The 14,396-nt window shown below is 46.4% G+C and overlaps 1 pseudogene; it reads left to right on the forward strand.

Moving 5' to 3' along the window:
- The first annotated feature begins 10,536 nt into the window (after positions 1-10,536).
- The window catches only part of LOC149355829 (carboxy-terminal kinesin 2-like), a 42,586-nt pseudogene continuing 38,726 nt past the window's right edge, over positions 10,537-14,396 (forward strand).

A 14,396-nucleotide genomic window follows, 5' to 3' on the forward strand; every position in this document is an offset into this window, starting at 1 on the left:
GGTAGTATAATTGGAGAACTTAGGAAATGTACGCGTGGTTTCTGTAACCTTTAGTGTATTTCTATGGAGCAATTTTCCTGAAAGGACTTATAAATGAATCCGACCGCATGGATCTGTTGAATCTCCGCTGTCTGCGCAGTTGGCCTTGTTAGAACTTTAATTTGGACTAAAGCCATATACCAGGTGTCCCACCTAAATGTAACCAAGCTTTTAAAAAACACGGGGTGTCCTAGCCGTCTGAAACCAAATGAGGGTTGTTTAGAGTCGCGTGACCTAGTCCGCAGTATTTTTTTCATTCTTCAAGGTTGCCTAAATAGTTAAGCTTAATTAACTAACTTTTTATTTATTGACTTCAGGAACAAAGTGTCAATGGAAAAGTTATAGGAACAAAGTGTCAATGGAAAAGTAGTAGATCGCTTCGAGAAACAGCTTACTGAGACATTTGCAGCAAAGTAATATTTACGTAAGGTAGTTTTTTTTTACCGCCCTTTAACCATAACCCGCACAATAAGAAAAAGCTTCCACATGAAAACTATGCCACTTCAACGTCCCACGACGCGCCTTAAAGAATAAAATCCATTTTTTCTGAAGTCCTCTCCTCGATGAGACTTTAGGTGCACATTGGGGCAGAGATGCGAGCGAGCAGCTGGTCATGTGACTTTCTTTTAAGGCCAATAAATGAAGTTACGCAAATCGTAACTTTACGGAAACAGCACCACTAGCGGTTTATCGAGGCGATCTAAAACTTTTGCATTGACACTTTCTTCCGGAAGTTAATAATTAAAAAGGTAGCTAATTAAACTGAACTAATTAATTAACTTTTAAGCGAGAAAAAATACTCAAAGTTTGGTTACATTTAGCTGGGACACCCGGTATATGTTGAAGTGATCGCTTCCGTAAGCAGCCTAGCGAAAAATCATTTAACCCAAAGTTCCTCATACGAACCAATCTGTGAGCACTTGGCTATGTGAATAAACCTGAAACGTTTTCTGTTTCCGGTTCGATACTATAGAGTAGTTACCCGATGGCCTGTGCGGCTGTGCCTTTGATCAAACTAAATGATGCAAGCTCCGGGTGCTTGGGAACCGAACAGTTAGTATGCCAGTACTGCGATAACAAACTTCTAAAGCTGAAACTATTCTTGAAAAGCTGGAATTGAAACAACAAGTAAAATGGCTGAACGTTTTTATTAGGCTAAAGGTATTCGTTACGTTTACTTGAAGGTCTTAAGTAACAACATTTGCTCGAACCGCCGGTCCGAAAGAGCCCCGCGATGTTGGCGCACTATAAGGGAGGCAAATGAAAAAAGCCTCTCTACAGGAGCAGACGAGCACGTCGCAGTATTATACTTGACGAAGGCGCCTCTTATCAGTGGATAAGAATGAAGCATGGCCACATCAACTCGAGGATCTTGTAAATAATTGAGAAACTGAAGCTTCATTAACGCCTTCTGAGAGCTACGGCTGGTTATACCGCTTGTCTCTTCAAATGAAAAGAATGCGTCAGCTGACGCATTTGATGCTGCTGGCGCCGATGATCCCACTGCCTCGCGTGCGGAAGAATGCGCGGCTTGTGTTGTGCTGACATAGTCGACAACAGCTTCTTCTGTAAGTTTCTGAGCATGACGGCGGAAGTCTTCCATTTCTGCTGGCAACCACCGCAACTTGAAATAGGGGTGTAGAACAGCAGCAACTGTTGCCTCTTCTGCACTCGGTTTCATCTTCAAAAGATGGTCAAACCTGCGGGTGAATCCATTCCTAACTCCGAGAAACGCTGATCCAGAAGTGGTAGCTTGGGAGTTGGCTAAAAAGCAGCGAAGGTGCTGCCGCCCGTCTTGTACTACCGCCTGAGCGAGCGCTTTTACGTTTTTTTTTTATCGAGTATCGTAAAATACACGATACACTAAAAATGTATTTTCGATACCGATACTCCGATACTCTAGTTTTCAGCACGCTATACCTAATACCGATACACAAAATGTATCGAAAGATAGTATCGAAGATACATGTATCTTCGATACTGCCCATGACTGGTTTTTGGGTGTAGCACCCTTCAGCAGAGCAGCTCGTGAAAGGCAAACTCACAGAAATGTTCTTTTCTCTGGTCAGCTGTGGAAGCAGGGGAATGTTAGCACACAAGTGGATCTCTGTGCCAACCTTGTCGGCCTCAGCATGCTATTTCTAGGCATGAGCTTGCTGCTTTCCGCTGCATACTTTTTCCCTGCGTGCTCGCAGTGTGCCGAATCATCATGGTAGGCGCCATGCTCAAGTGATGTGGCTCTGTCGAGGTTCGTCTTCGTGAATTATTTAGGCGGTCTTCATATGAACAGTTAGGTTACAGAAAGCATCTTTGTTTCACGTTCGGCTGCTGTGACTCACTGTTTATGGTGCTCGGCTACTGAACTTGAGGACCTAGGATCAATCCCGACTGAGGTGGCCATGTTTTGATGGAGGCGAAACACAAAAGACCCCTGCCTGCTGTGCAGAGTCAGCATACGTTAAGGAATATAAGAGTATCTTAGTTAATCTGAGGCCCTCCATTACAGCATTCCTCATAACCCGTGTGTTTCTTTGGGATGTTAAACCTCACAATTTAAAAACTTTTTGGTTCACAAATATCACAATGTCAACAGTTGAAGTTGCAAATCTATCTGTTATCGAGTGTGCAATTAGCCATGTGCTTTTTGTTCCTCATAGTAAAAGACACTGTCATGCCTGAACGTCCAAGGAGATCACCAAAATGGTATCGTTTAATAATTTAATCTGGTCAAGAAAGTCTCGTTTTGGGCCGATTGTGTCGACATGTAGCGGCAATTTTCACCAGCAGAAATGAGGTGGCAACCTGATTAGGCGTTACTTTTCTGCTGGCTGGGTGCCTAGTTTGAACTTAGTTCTTTTGTAGTCAGGAAATGGATACAAAATGTGATGTCTCTGAATGTTATAAGCTTTTTGTGCAATAAGAAGACTGAAAAGAAGCAGTAAACGCAAACTAAAACTAATAAGACTAATGTCAGGGATGGCACTTTTCATTTGGCTTAAACTATTGCATAGGTGAGTACTAATGTTCAAACTGCCAATACTAGGAAGTCAGAAGAACCCACTTGATCCACCATGGCCAAGAATGTGCACTGTGTGCCTGTTTGTGCCTTGCATGCTTGATTCTAGCCCATTTTTTTGCACTGTGCTGCTGTTAAATGTGTCTTTTTACCTTGCAGCAAGCTCCACATAGCTTTACCAGCAACGCCTCTTCCAAGCTCTGCAGTATGGCTTTACCAGCCTTTCACTTGCTGCTAGGATGTCCAGCAAGCAGGCAGGCTTTTGAGGTAAGCACTGAACACATCTTCCGACACAAGTAGCTTTTATTTTCCTAGTCCACTTCTACTTGTGTAACCCCTCGTTTTGTGGATTTTGGCAAGTTAGGTTGCCTATTAAGGGCTCTGTTTTGTTTTTCACCTGCTGCTGTGGCCTACTGCATTGGTGTTCGGCTGCTGGGCCCAAAGACGCGGGATTGACTTGCGGTGGCTTCGTTTCGGCAAGGCGAAATGCATATTTGCCCGTGTGTTATGCAATGTCAGGGCATGTTCAAGAATCCTTGGTGGTCGAAATTTATGCACAGTCCACCTCTATGGATGGAGCTAATGTTCAACTTTGGGGCATTAAAGGGCACTGATGGCAAACTGAAGTTGATCTGTGTTGATGGAGTTCCGCATTCTAACCACAAAGACGTCACTTTTTCTGAAAGTGGAGCTTTATAAGCCAGAAAAAGCAAAAATACAATTGTAATCAGCACCGGCTGATTTCGGAAGTAAATTGCGATGCGTTGACTCCGTTTGTTTTGGCACAGGTCCTTTATGTAGACGTCATGAGTTCAAATCGAGTGTCGGGGAAATTTTTAAATGTAATTTTAGCGCCAAGCATTGTGTTGGTGGCCTTTGCGGTGCTCTTAAAAACCGGGATAGCAGTATGGTATCCCATAAAACTAGGTTCAGGACTTGCAAGAAGTGGTTTATCACATTCCGCTAGCTTGTGCAAGAAACTACTTCAGGGATATGTGCAGGTGTCCTTAATGTGTTCCTGAGTGAGCACTAACTCGTTAGGGGGAAGGCAGCTTCTGATCTGGCACTACAGTGCCAATGTCGTGAGCGTAAATTATACGACGACCCATCCGTGTGCACGCCTGATTTCTGTGACACTTCAGGGGTGTATAGAAGTCGTAAACAAATCTTTCAGGTATTTGGTGCATATCTCCAAGGCAAAGGCTGCATGAGTAGCGAAGCCATTAGTCAATCTTCAGCGGAAAGAATTTTCTCTTTTACATGAAGTGCTTGTATATCGATGACTGTTATTGTCCCGCCTTTCGCTGGTGTGGGTCATGTGTGTGCGCATCTTCATGCGAGCCTTCTTTTCCTTCATTAACATTTCAATTGACAGTCCAACCTGTTTTCTTCTCTTTTCCTATGTTGCATCTTTTGGCTGGTTTTAAATCTGTAACTGAGCTCAGACTGTGATAATTACAGCCGGAAAACAGGGCTACTGAATGTGAGCTTGGCATACATGCGTACTGTATGTGTGAAAGTGCAGTTTACAATATTCAGAAATGCTTTATAGCCTTACAAGAATCTAAAATTTTGTTGGAATTCCTATTTGTTCTCTGTGCAAGTGTCGAGTGTTTTCCACTTCATCGTGTGATTAGAACCACTTTGGTACTTAAGCTGAAATCTTTTCGATAGCCTGCATGTATCTCACCTTTGGGACAGAAACGTGGAGGCTAATGAAAAGAGTTCAGCGTAGAAGAGTATAGACACCTAATCTTGGTTGCATGTTTTCTTCTCTATAATGATGCGGAAGACACTACTATGCATGAATCACCATCTGGTATTCGCGTGCGACCGCTAAATAATTTAAAATCAAACATTTCTGCCATGCTGTTTCGGTGAACAATTTAACTGTGGCTATGACATCAAAGAGAGGTTATAGGTCCCGTGAGGCGTGGAAACACTGCACTTATAATCGCTGCTTCACCATTTTAAATCGCTACAGCGCTGAAGCCAGCCTTCCTTAAGAGCCGGAAGTGCCAATTGTATTGCAGTTTTTCATGCTTCACGCGACCAATAAGCTCGCTTTGACATCACAGCTATCATTCAGCTGTTGAAACAGAAACAAATACAGCAGGAGAAAGAATTTTGATTATAAATTATTTAGCGGTCATAGGAGGATACCATGTGGTAATCCGTGTATAATACTTTGTACCTTATTACAAAGAAAAACACGTGCCCAAACGATAAGGACAGCAAAGTGAGCTATGGAAAGAAAAATGATAAGTCTAACATAAGAGACCAAAAGAGGGCGGAGTGGGTCAGGGAAGAAACGCTGGTTAATGACATGCTACTTGAAATTAAGAAGAAGAAATGGGCTTGGGCAGGGCTTGTAATGCAAAGGCAAGATAACCGCTGGTCCTTAAGGGTAACAGAGTGGATTCCAAGAGAATGCAAGCATAGCAGGTGGTGGCAGAAAGTTAGGTGGGCGGATGAGATTAAGAAGTTTGCGGGGATATAATGGCCACACCTAGCAAAGGACAGGGTTAATGTGGAGACATGGGTGAGTCCTTTGCCCTGCAGTGGGCGTAGTCAGGCTGATGATGATGGTATGTGTCGCACCAGCTGCTTCGTGCTATCAGCTGGCGCATGCTTGGCCAGCCAGACTAGCCAAATTTGTGATGTGGGTTTTCTACTGCTCCTGCATTTGGGTACATAGAGGACTTGAATGGTAGCAGGCGATCCTGTGCATGTGTTCACGCCACAGCACACATGACCCACACTGAAAGCTTATCTGCCTTCAGTAAGACAGCTGCATCAGTGTGGGACATAACGTATCCCAGTGCTAGAGTATGAGTAAATTGCTCTGGAGTTTTAATCAGGTAAAGGGAGCGTAGCGCAAAAGAAGGCTAGCGCGGCTGCCTAATATTCTCTTGGGCAGCTGTGTTGAATTTTCAGTGCGTCTTAGTGTAGTCCGTGATAGTTCACTGTAACCCATTCGTTTCGATGTAAGTTAGAAAGTCCTTAGAGCCCTCTACTTTTTAATGATAATAACTAGGTAATGAGGCAATTCAGTTGTACCTGTTCTCTTTCAACACAGTAAAATGCTGCTGGGGCGAGTTCACTTTTACTTTGTAGGTGTGCTCAGGCTGTCATCATCATCATCACCAGCAGCAGAAGCAGCCTGACCACACCCACTGCAGGGCAAAGGCCTCTCCCATGTCTCTCCAATTAACCCTGTCCTTTGCCAGTTGCGGCTACTGTATCCCCGCAAACTTCTTAATCTCATCCGCCCACCATTATCATTACCAAGCTCATACAAATGGATTGATGCACGTAGTGTCAGGTGCGTAATGTGATACCACCAGCTCACCCCAAGCTGTGCTCACATTTGCCTCATTGCTGCAGGAGCAATAGGCAGGCATGAGGCTGAGAGGTGCAAAACATGATTTTTAAATAATGTATTTGTGGACATTGCAATTAATCATGTGAATTTGCTTTCATTTTAGGAGCTGCATACAAGCTATGTGCCTTTCCATGGTGATCATGCTGGCCAGGTACGCTTATGGTTACATTACTAGGCTATTTTCATAACGGCAGTTGTGGATTTCTGTGTGGCTTTGAAACATAAATTGTTTAAGTATTTGGCCTGCTACAAAAGTATAGTGGTGCCTTCAGGGCCAGTGTTACAAAGGGATGTTTTGATTGCTGCAAGAACTTGAAGGCCCCTGTGTGGTCACTGTGGAAGGCCCCCTCCCTACTTAGGAATTGCTATTTGGGTTACTCAGTCATTTGGCAGAGGAAAAGTGTATACAGATAAGGGATGGAAGAATGCTTTCAACTAAAGAAAAAAATCCAGAAAGCAGTCATAGAAGCAGAAGTACAAAAATGGCAAGGCGTTCTCTAATTTACATCGAATCGTTTTCACTTAGATTTCTTATTGCATAGAACGGCTGATGCTTGGCTTACACACATTTTCTTTAGGTATGCAGTAGGTCTCAAATTCTTGTATCATATTGTCTCGTTGTAGTGACGCCAGTCCAGCGGTCAGGAAGACACCAACCAGTCTTGGAAACGAAGCTCTTTATTTGGGCTGACTTTCGCCCGCAAAAGAACTGAATCACTCGGCGGCGGCGTAAGCAACAAACGTGCTCGTCGGTCGTCGAACTACGAATGTCCGGCTCGCGGCATCGCTCAATTTAAAACCGGCAAGGAAACTTCCAGATAACAGGACAAGATCATCTACAGTAATCTGGAAAAACCTAAATGCAGTCTTTCATGGCTGCGATCAATCGAGATTAGTCAGGTCACTTCTCGCGCCACGAACAAAAGTGATAACAATGCTTTCCTGCAGCCTTGAGCGTGAACGAAGAAACACTACAATGATACGTGGCATTACCCCCCTTCCAAAGAAGCATCGTCTGGATGTTGTTTTCCGCTATTCCTTGTCAAAAACACAACCCATTGGTTTTCTATTCCAGTGTTAACCAATCGATGCGAGAGCAGGTCAAGCGTCAAATCCAAGATTTTTCGGCGCATCGGAAGATTAGACCGTTGTCATCGGTACCTTCTTAATGGCACCTTGCAATATTCCGCAGTTGCCTCACAATTAAAAGCGACGTCCAAGAACGATGGATATTTTCATCTTCGTTTTCAACTCATTGGGCATGTTTGCACCGTCTACTGCACCGGGAAGTGTTCACATTGTCAAGAAGACATGAGATGCATATCTGATGTGATGCTATAACAATTTTTTCAACAAGCCTTTCCGAGCTTCAGTTGGCGACACGCTATCCACGAAGCCGTGGAGTCCGCATATGAGAACATGTAAAGAAGTGTTGTCCAACATTTATTATTATTTTAAGGAAAAAAGCCCTTAGTTGGAATATTGCCTCCATTAAAGTTGAAAAAAAACTAGAAAATTATCAGCGTGCTCAAGCAAGCACGTATAGAATTAAAATCGTCAGAAATTGCAGCTTCTATTACAGCGCTCGATCGTGTCATTCGCCAACATTCTCGTCGTTTTCAACCGCAACAAAAAAAACGTAACTCTGAAAAGGGGAAAAATATTAGGGGGGCCATTTCGCACCGATTCGCTTTCGACCTCAGTGAATTTTTTGAATGTGTGTCTTCGAAAAATTTATTCTTTGTTTGTCCTCAGGAGAGGAGACCAGGGCCGAAAGCGTTGTTAAAGGCGGCCTAAACCACTTCTGACGAGAGTAGATTTTAACTCTCTCGATCATTGTGCTGTCTTGAGAGTCTGAAACAAATAATACACATCCACACGCAGCACAGAACCCAAAACTGGCGAGCCCCTTCGGGCGACATTTCCAAGTTGACACCCTCCCCCGTTTCACGTTCTTGCGTGTGCCTGTTAAGATATGGTTATTAATTGAATTATTTCAGAAGAAACGCGGGCAGTCGTCACACCCTGGTGGGTCAGCAAGCTGAGGCTCATCGGGAAATTCCCGCGCTGGTCATAGCAGCAGGCGGTCGGGCCGAGTGGGTAGGGCCGGCGGAGTCTTCGAGCGTGGAAAAAATTAAGAGAAGAGCGCGAAATGCGCGACGACGCCGAAATTGAAATTTTACCTACAGAACACTCAGTTTCTGCGAAACGCTTTAAAGGTATTCTTGCTGGAGGATATTCGTGAAGCGGCGTCCTTTTGCAACACTGGAATACCGTACCTTTATTGAGAGTCCCTTCCAGACTCCTTTACAGCCAATGGAACGCGATGATGAAAAAGAAAACGTATTTTAGTAATACGTCCAGAAGGAGTAAATCTGTACACAATTTAAACTTGAAAAATGTCTCCCGGGAAAGACCGCACATCTATCCGCTATACAAAAGAACAAATCTGGATGAAGGTCACTTGCGTTGATATTTCCGTTTCCTCTCACGCGCTGCCTTCGAAGAGGAAGAAGCGAAAGCGTCTCGAGGGTCGTATTCATGCGCCTGAGAGGTACGTGGCTCATCACAACGTTCGAGTGATACGTCACGCGTTTTTTTCGAACTGTGTTTTGCTTTTTCGTCGTTTATCGCCGCTGCTGCCTGACGGAGTGCGACATCTGCGAAAAGGTGAGCTTCTGTGCAAGCGTTCACTCACGCAGGGAGCCTCAGGTATCAACGGATCCCCAACTGTGCACTGAACCTTTACTACAGTAGCTCACACCTACATTCGTGGGGCGCGCATCCCTTCCCCACCTTTCTGTACGTGTCGAGGGTGTGACCGGCATTAATCGTTCACCATCTGCAGTGCCGCGATCTTCGCTCTGCGGCTTAACCGCTTAGGTCTAGTGCGTCATGCCATCTTCACTGCCGGCAAACTGCGTAGTATCTATATCCACTGGAGTGCGAAACGCGGATCGCGTACTTTAAGGCCAAATGCAAGCGTTCCTGCTACGAGCCGCACATGAATTCCTACCGTGTTTCGCAGGCAGTAAGCGCTGCTGTAGTGTTCTCGCCGCCGCAGTCTACCCGCACGCCATATTTAGAGCAAAGAACTTCGGCGCCCGTTTCTGCGTTTCGCAGCGTCGCCGTCGTCGTTGTAACCAGCAGTGGACACCTTAGTCGTGCTTTAAGCTGCGAAAGCATTGGAGCAGGAGCTTAGAAAAAAAGAAAATCCGCATAACTGCCATCTCGAAACTGTGCACACCTCAATCTTGCTTTAACCTACGTGGTGGTAGGGACAGATGTGCGCTGCATGCGTTGGCATTGACAACGTTGTGCCATTTTAAGGAAAGCAAGTGCGCATAACTAGGTCCCTGGGTCACTGTAAACGTGGATCGCGCTTATAGGCTCGTGGGGTGATGAGAGAGAGATGTGGGCTTCATGGGTTAGTGCTGACAACAGTGAGCGAACTCTCGCGATCAACCATTAACTGCTACCTGCCAGGGTAGCAAGGTGGCTGGGACATTAATGTACATATAAAGACAAAGAGGAATTTCTTACCACTTATGCTGGAGAACATCCCGTTCCTCCCGCTCGTAACGCCTCCCACGGCTAAGACAACCTCGCGAAATACTTGCGAAGCCTCGCCTTTGAAAACCAGGCATTGGTGCAGCAACTCGACCATATATTCATATATTTCTCCGACCACAAAGCTCCTCTGATGACAGTCAACAACTGTTAGTGGAGTGTTTCTTTAAGAAGGAAAATATGTGATAAATGACAAGTTGTCTATAATTTTTCATACATGTCTTGCTCGAAATCTTTTTCAAAGACATTGGTCACTGCAGATTTGTTTTTCGCATCGGGGTGTAATGTGTCGTCCATGCCTGGTCAGCCCTGCACACTGGTGGCATGTGTGGGTGTTTCTGCCTCGTAGTACGTACAGGCGCAACGGGAGACAGTCCTGACTTTCACCTTTGACCGAGTGTTCCCGGGCGTCGCCAGTCACGCGGACGTGTGGGCCGAAGTCTCCCACCTGGTGCAGAGTGCATTGGACGGCTATCACGTGTGCATCGTTGCCTAGGGCCAGACGGGCGCCGGCCAGACCCACACCATGGAGGGGGACGAGGATGACGAGCTGAGGGGCATCATCCCGCGGGCCCTCCACCAGGTCTTCGAGACGTCCCAGAAGCAGCCCCAGTGGACGGTCAGTGTGCGCAGGAAGGGAGGAGGGAGCGTGGACGCTCTTACGCACTGTTATTTAAGCCTGTTATTGACTGCACCCCTTTTTGATTCCACAGAGTGATGATTGATGTGGCTTGCCTCCGTTGCAGTACACCATGGTGGCCAGCTTTGTACAGGTGTACAAGACCCTGCGCGACCTCCTTGTGCCTCCGTCCCAAGCAGACAAGGCCCCGCTGCTGCAGCTCAAGATGAGCAGCAAGGACGGGCCGGGTACGGTGGACAGCCTGACGGAGGTGCCAGTCCAGTCAGCCCAACAGGTATGTTAATAAGTACCTTAACAGCGTGTAGAGAAAACTTCATTGACTGTTCGTTCTAGTGGCGGTGGTGTTTCACACTACATCTCAAAGTTTGCGTGTGCATACTCATCGTATATTGTAGTACTCTACAAAGATTGTGTTGCTTTTGCTCGCTTGTACCGGATAATTCATTTTCCCCGGCCGCCATTGCCCGTAGAAATGGACTGTGTACCCACCTCGTACAGTGCATGTTAGGTGGTGAGGGGCATACATCGCAGCATGCTAGAACAGAATTAATTCGTGGCATGACCCGCTGCCATGTCCCTTATTAGGGTGAAATTGGTAATGTGGGGTGGGCTGCAGACATAACAAAAGCACGACTCTGGCACGCATCGAAATCACTTGTGAGCTCATAAACCGCTGCAGCCATCCAAGGCTCGCATGCAACTTTTCATGTGATACGTCTAGTGCCCAGGCCAGCATGCAACTTTTCGTGTGATATGTCTAGTGCCCAGGCCAGCATGTAACTTTTCGTGCCATATATCTAGTGCCCAGGCCAGCATGTAACTTTTCGTGTGTTATGTCTAGTGCGCTGGCCAGCATGCAACTTTTCGTGTGATATGTCTAGTGCCCTGGCCAGCATGCAACTTTTCGTGTGATATATCTAGTGCCCAGCCCAGCATGCAACTTTTCGTGTGATATTGTCACGTTGTAGTGCCGGCAGTCCAGCGGTCAGGAAGACACCAACTAGTCTTGGAAACAAAGCTCTTTAATTGGGCTGGCTTGAGCCCGCAAAAGAACTGAATCACTCGGTGGCGGCGTAAGCAACAAACGTGCTCGGTAGTCGTCGAACTACGAATGCCAGCCGCTCGCTGCATCGCTCAATTTAAAGCCACCAAGGAAACTTCGAAATAACAAGTCAAGATAATCTACAGTAATTTAGAAAAACGTAGGTGCAGCTCTTCATGGCTGGGATCAATCGAAATTGCTTCTTGCGTCACAAAGAAAAATTATAACAACCCTTTCCTGCGGCCTTGAGCGCGAACGAACGGCCACTAATATGATACGTGGCAATATGTCTAGTGCCCAGGCCAGCATGCATCATTTCGTTTGATATATCTAGTGCCCAGGCCGGCATGCAACTTTTCGTGTGATATGTCTAGTGCCCAGCCCAGCATGCAACTTGTGATATGTCTAGTGCGCAGGCCAGCATGCAATTTTTCGTGTGATATGTCTAGTGCCCAGGCCACCATGCAACTTTTCGTGTGATATGTCTAGTGCCCAGGCCACCATGCAACTTTTCGTGTGATATATCTAGTGCGCAGGCCAGCTTGATAGCTTCCATGTGTGCCATCTCTGTAGCCCGTTGTGCTCAGGTCGTGTGGGCTGGGCAGTTTTATTTTCTTCTTCCCATTCTGCCGTTCGTGCCGCCTCTGTAGGAACAGCGCGGCCGCGACTCCTTTTCTCTTGATAAACTTGGCAAGAATTGTCTTGAGCTTGGGGTGCACACCAGCCTTCAGGCTGTGAAACAATCTCCTCTCACATGTTTGCTGTTCTGAGAATTTCTTCTTCTGCCAGTTGCAAATTCAGGGCTTATCCACGTCAATTTTCTTGCGGCTGCTCTGTTGCTGGTTTTTGAACAGAGAATATGATCTCCAGTTTCTCTTTTGCTTCAGTGGCCGCTACCGTGACACATTCATGATGCCTAGACAGGGCTGGCCAGCCCTGTAAAATGGCCTGCACAGAAAATGGCAGCCGACATTGAAGGTACAACAGCGTTCTTGAACAGCGTTGCTCTAAGCATAAGCCAGCATGGATGGAGCTGTGGAATAAACACATACTTGTGAATTTGGCCTTGCTTTTCTTTGGCCCCTCATCTGCTTGACACGTGTCCATGTATCAGTGGAGGCAAACTATGCACGCGAGGCCACGCTCTGCCATAAAGTCATTTGCCCCTCGAAAAAAAATTTTTTAGTAACCTGTATTCCTCCACCATTTTAAAACTCTTTTTTTTTCTTCAAATTTTTGTGCAAATGGCTTGCGAGGAAACACGGTATCTATGGTCTCGCCAGGTCATAGAAATTAGTCGGGGACTTCACTGCATGCTTATCACATCGTTTAACTTGCTCTTTTCTCATAAAATAGTCTGGCAGCAGACTTAAAATACTGTTGTTTGCATGAGCCATAAAATGAGGTGCAACATCACATGTCATAGCTTCAGCTCATGCTATCATGCAGTTAACTGAACGCTCTGGGGATGAAATTTGAACGGGTGCCAGTGAACCTGTTCTTTCCTAACCCTATGCTAAGAGATGTCGCGTGCATGGAAACGCAGCCTGCAAAGGGATAGTGGAACAGGCGAAGCTGTCCCACTGTTTTTTGCAGTTTGTGAACGATGTATCCTCAGTCACTCTGGACAAGAGAGAGAGAAAAGGGTGACGGAAGTGAAATCCTTGGAACCAGCATTGCGCAACTGCACTCACAACAAATGGGTTGTGCTGTACATCTCGTGGCATGGTAATGTTTCATGCCTTCGGATGACAATAACTCCAGTGTGGCTGCAGTGCAGTGAAAGGTACACAAGAGTTGACGGGGGCTACATCGCCTAGGGGACACTGCGCTCGGGGAAGAAGGGACTATGGCAGGGATGGACCTACCCCTGTTGGTGTCCATGGTGTCGCTTTTCACGAGATGTCTCGTCACATTGTGCAGGTGTTTCTGTTTTATATAGTACCAGCTTTGCTTGCAAAGCTTCCCAATGGGCATTTGAATCCCATGGACGTCGTGCGGGTGTTCGGGATGTATGCAGGACGTCCGAGGGGGGTTCACTGTCCACTAGGTTTCTGAGTAGCTTTGTTTGCTGCGCCTACATTCGGTAATCTCTCTGATCATTTAATTAATCCGCAAAAGTTTGTAGCCCCGCAGGGGCGTCTGATTCATGCAGACGTTGGTGAGTTGCGACACAACGGGTTCCTGGGCATCCGCAGGGACATCCCCGCAGAGGGATGATGGTGAGCAGTGCGTCACGACGGACCCGAGCACCCGCGCTTAGCCGTGAGTCGAATCGCCGTGTCCAGGGAAAAGGGGATCCTGGTGGTTGAGCCTATGCCGAGCGTTTCGACCTTTAAGGTCCCTCGGTGGAGGCAACACACCACTTTGGCCCCAGCTTCCTGCAGACAGCACCTCCGGCCTGACCCGACCGGGGAAAATTGGCAGTCTCCTTTTCGTATGCTCCCCTCCATCTTTAACTAACCTATCTTCTTTCTTACAACTCTCCTGTCTCCTCCTCCCTTCTTTGTTTTTCCTTTTTTTCTTGGCAGCTACGGTTAACCTTGTGTGGGCAACCACCCTGAGTTGTGTCATATTTGGTTATAGTTGAGGTGTACAGCTGGCGTGCGCGCGACTTGCTCGCAAGTTCCTGCCCCGTCCCCTCGTTATGCTCCATGGTGGGTGGCTGGCACCATGACTGAAAAACGAATTTTTTATGGCTCCC

This window comes from Amblyomma mixtum, chromosome 3 (genome assembly GCF_055824585.1).
Source record: "Amblyomma mixtum isolate Tamu chromosome 3, ASM5582458v1, whole genome shotgun sequence".
In the NCBI taxonomy this organism is placed as follows: Eukaryota; Metazoa; Arthropoda; class Arachnida; order Ixodida; family Ixodidae; genus Amblyomma; species Amblyomma mixtum.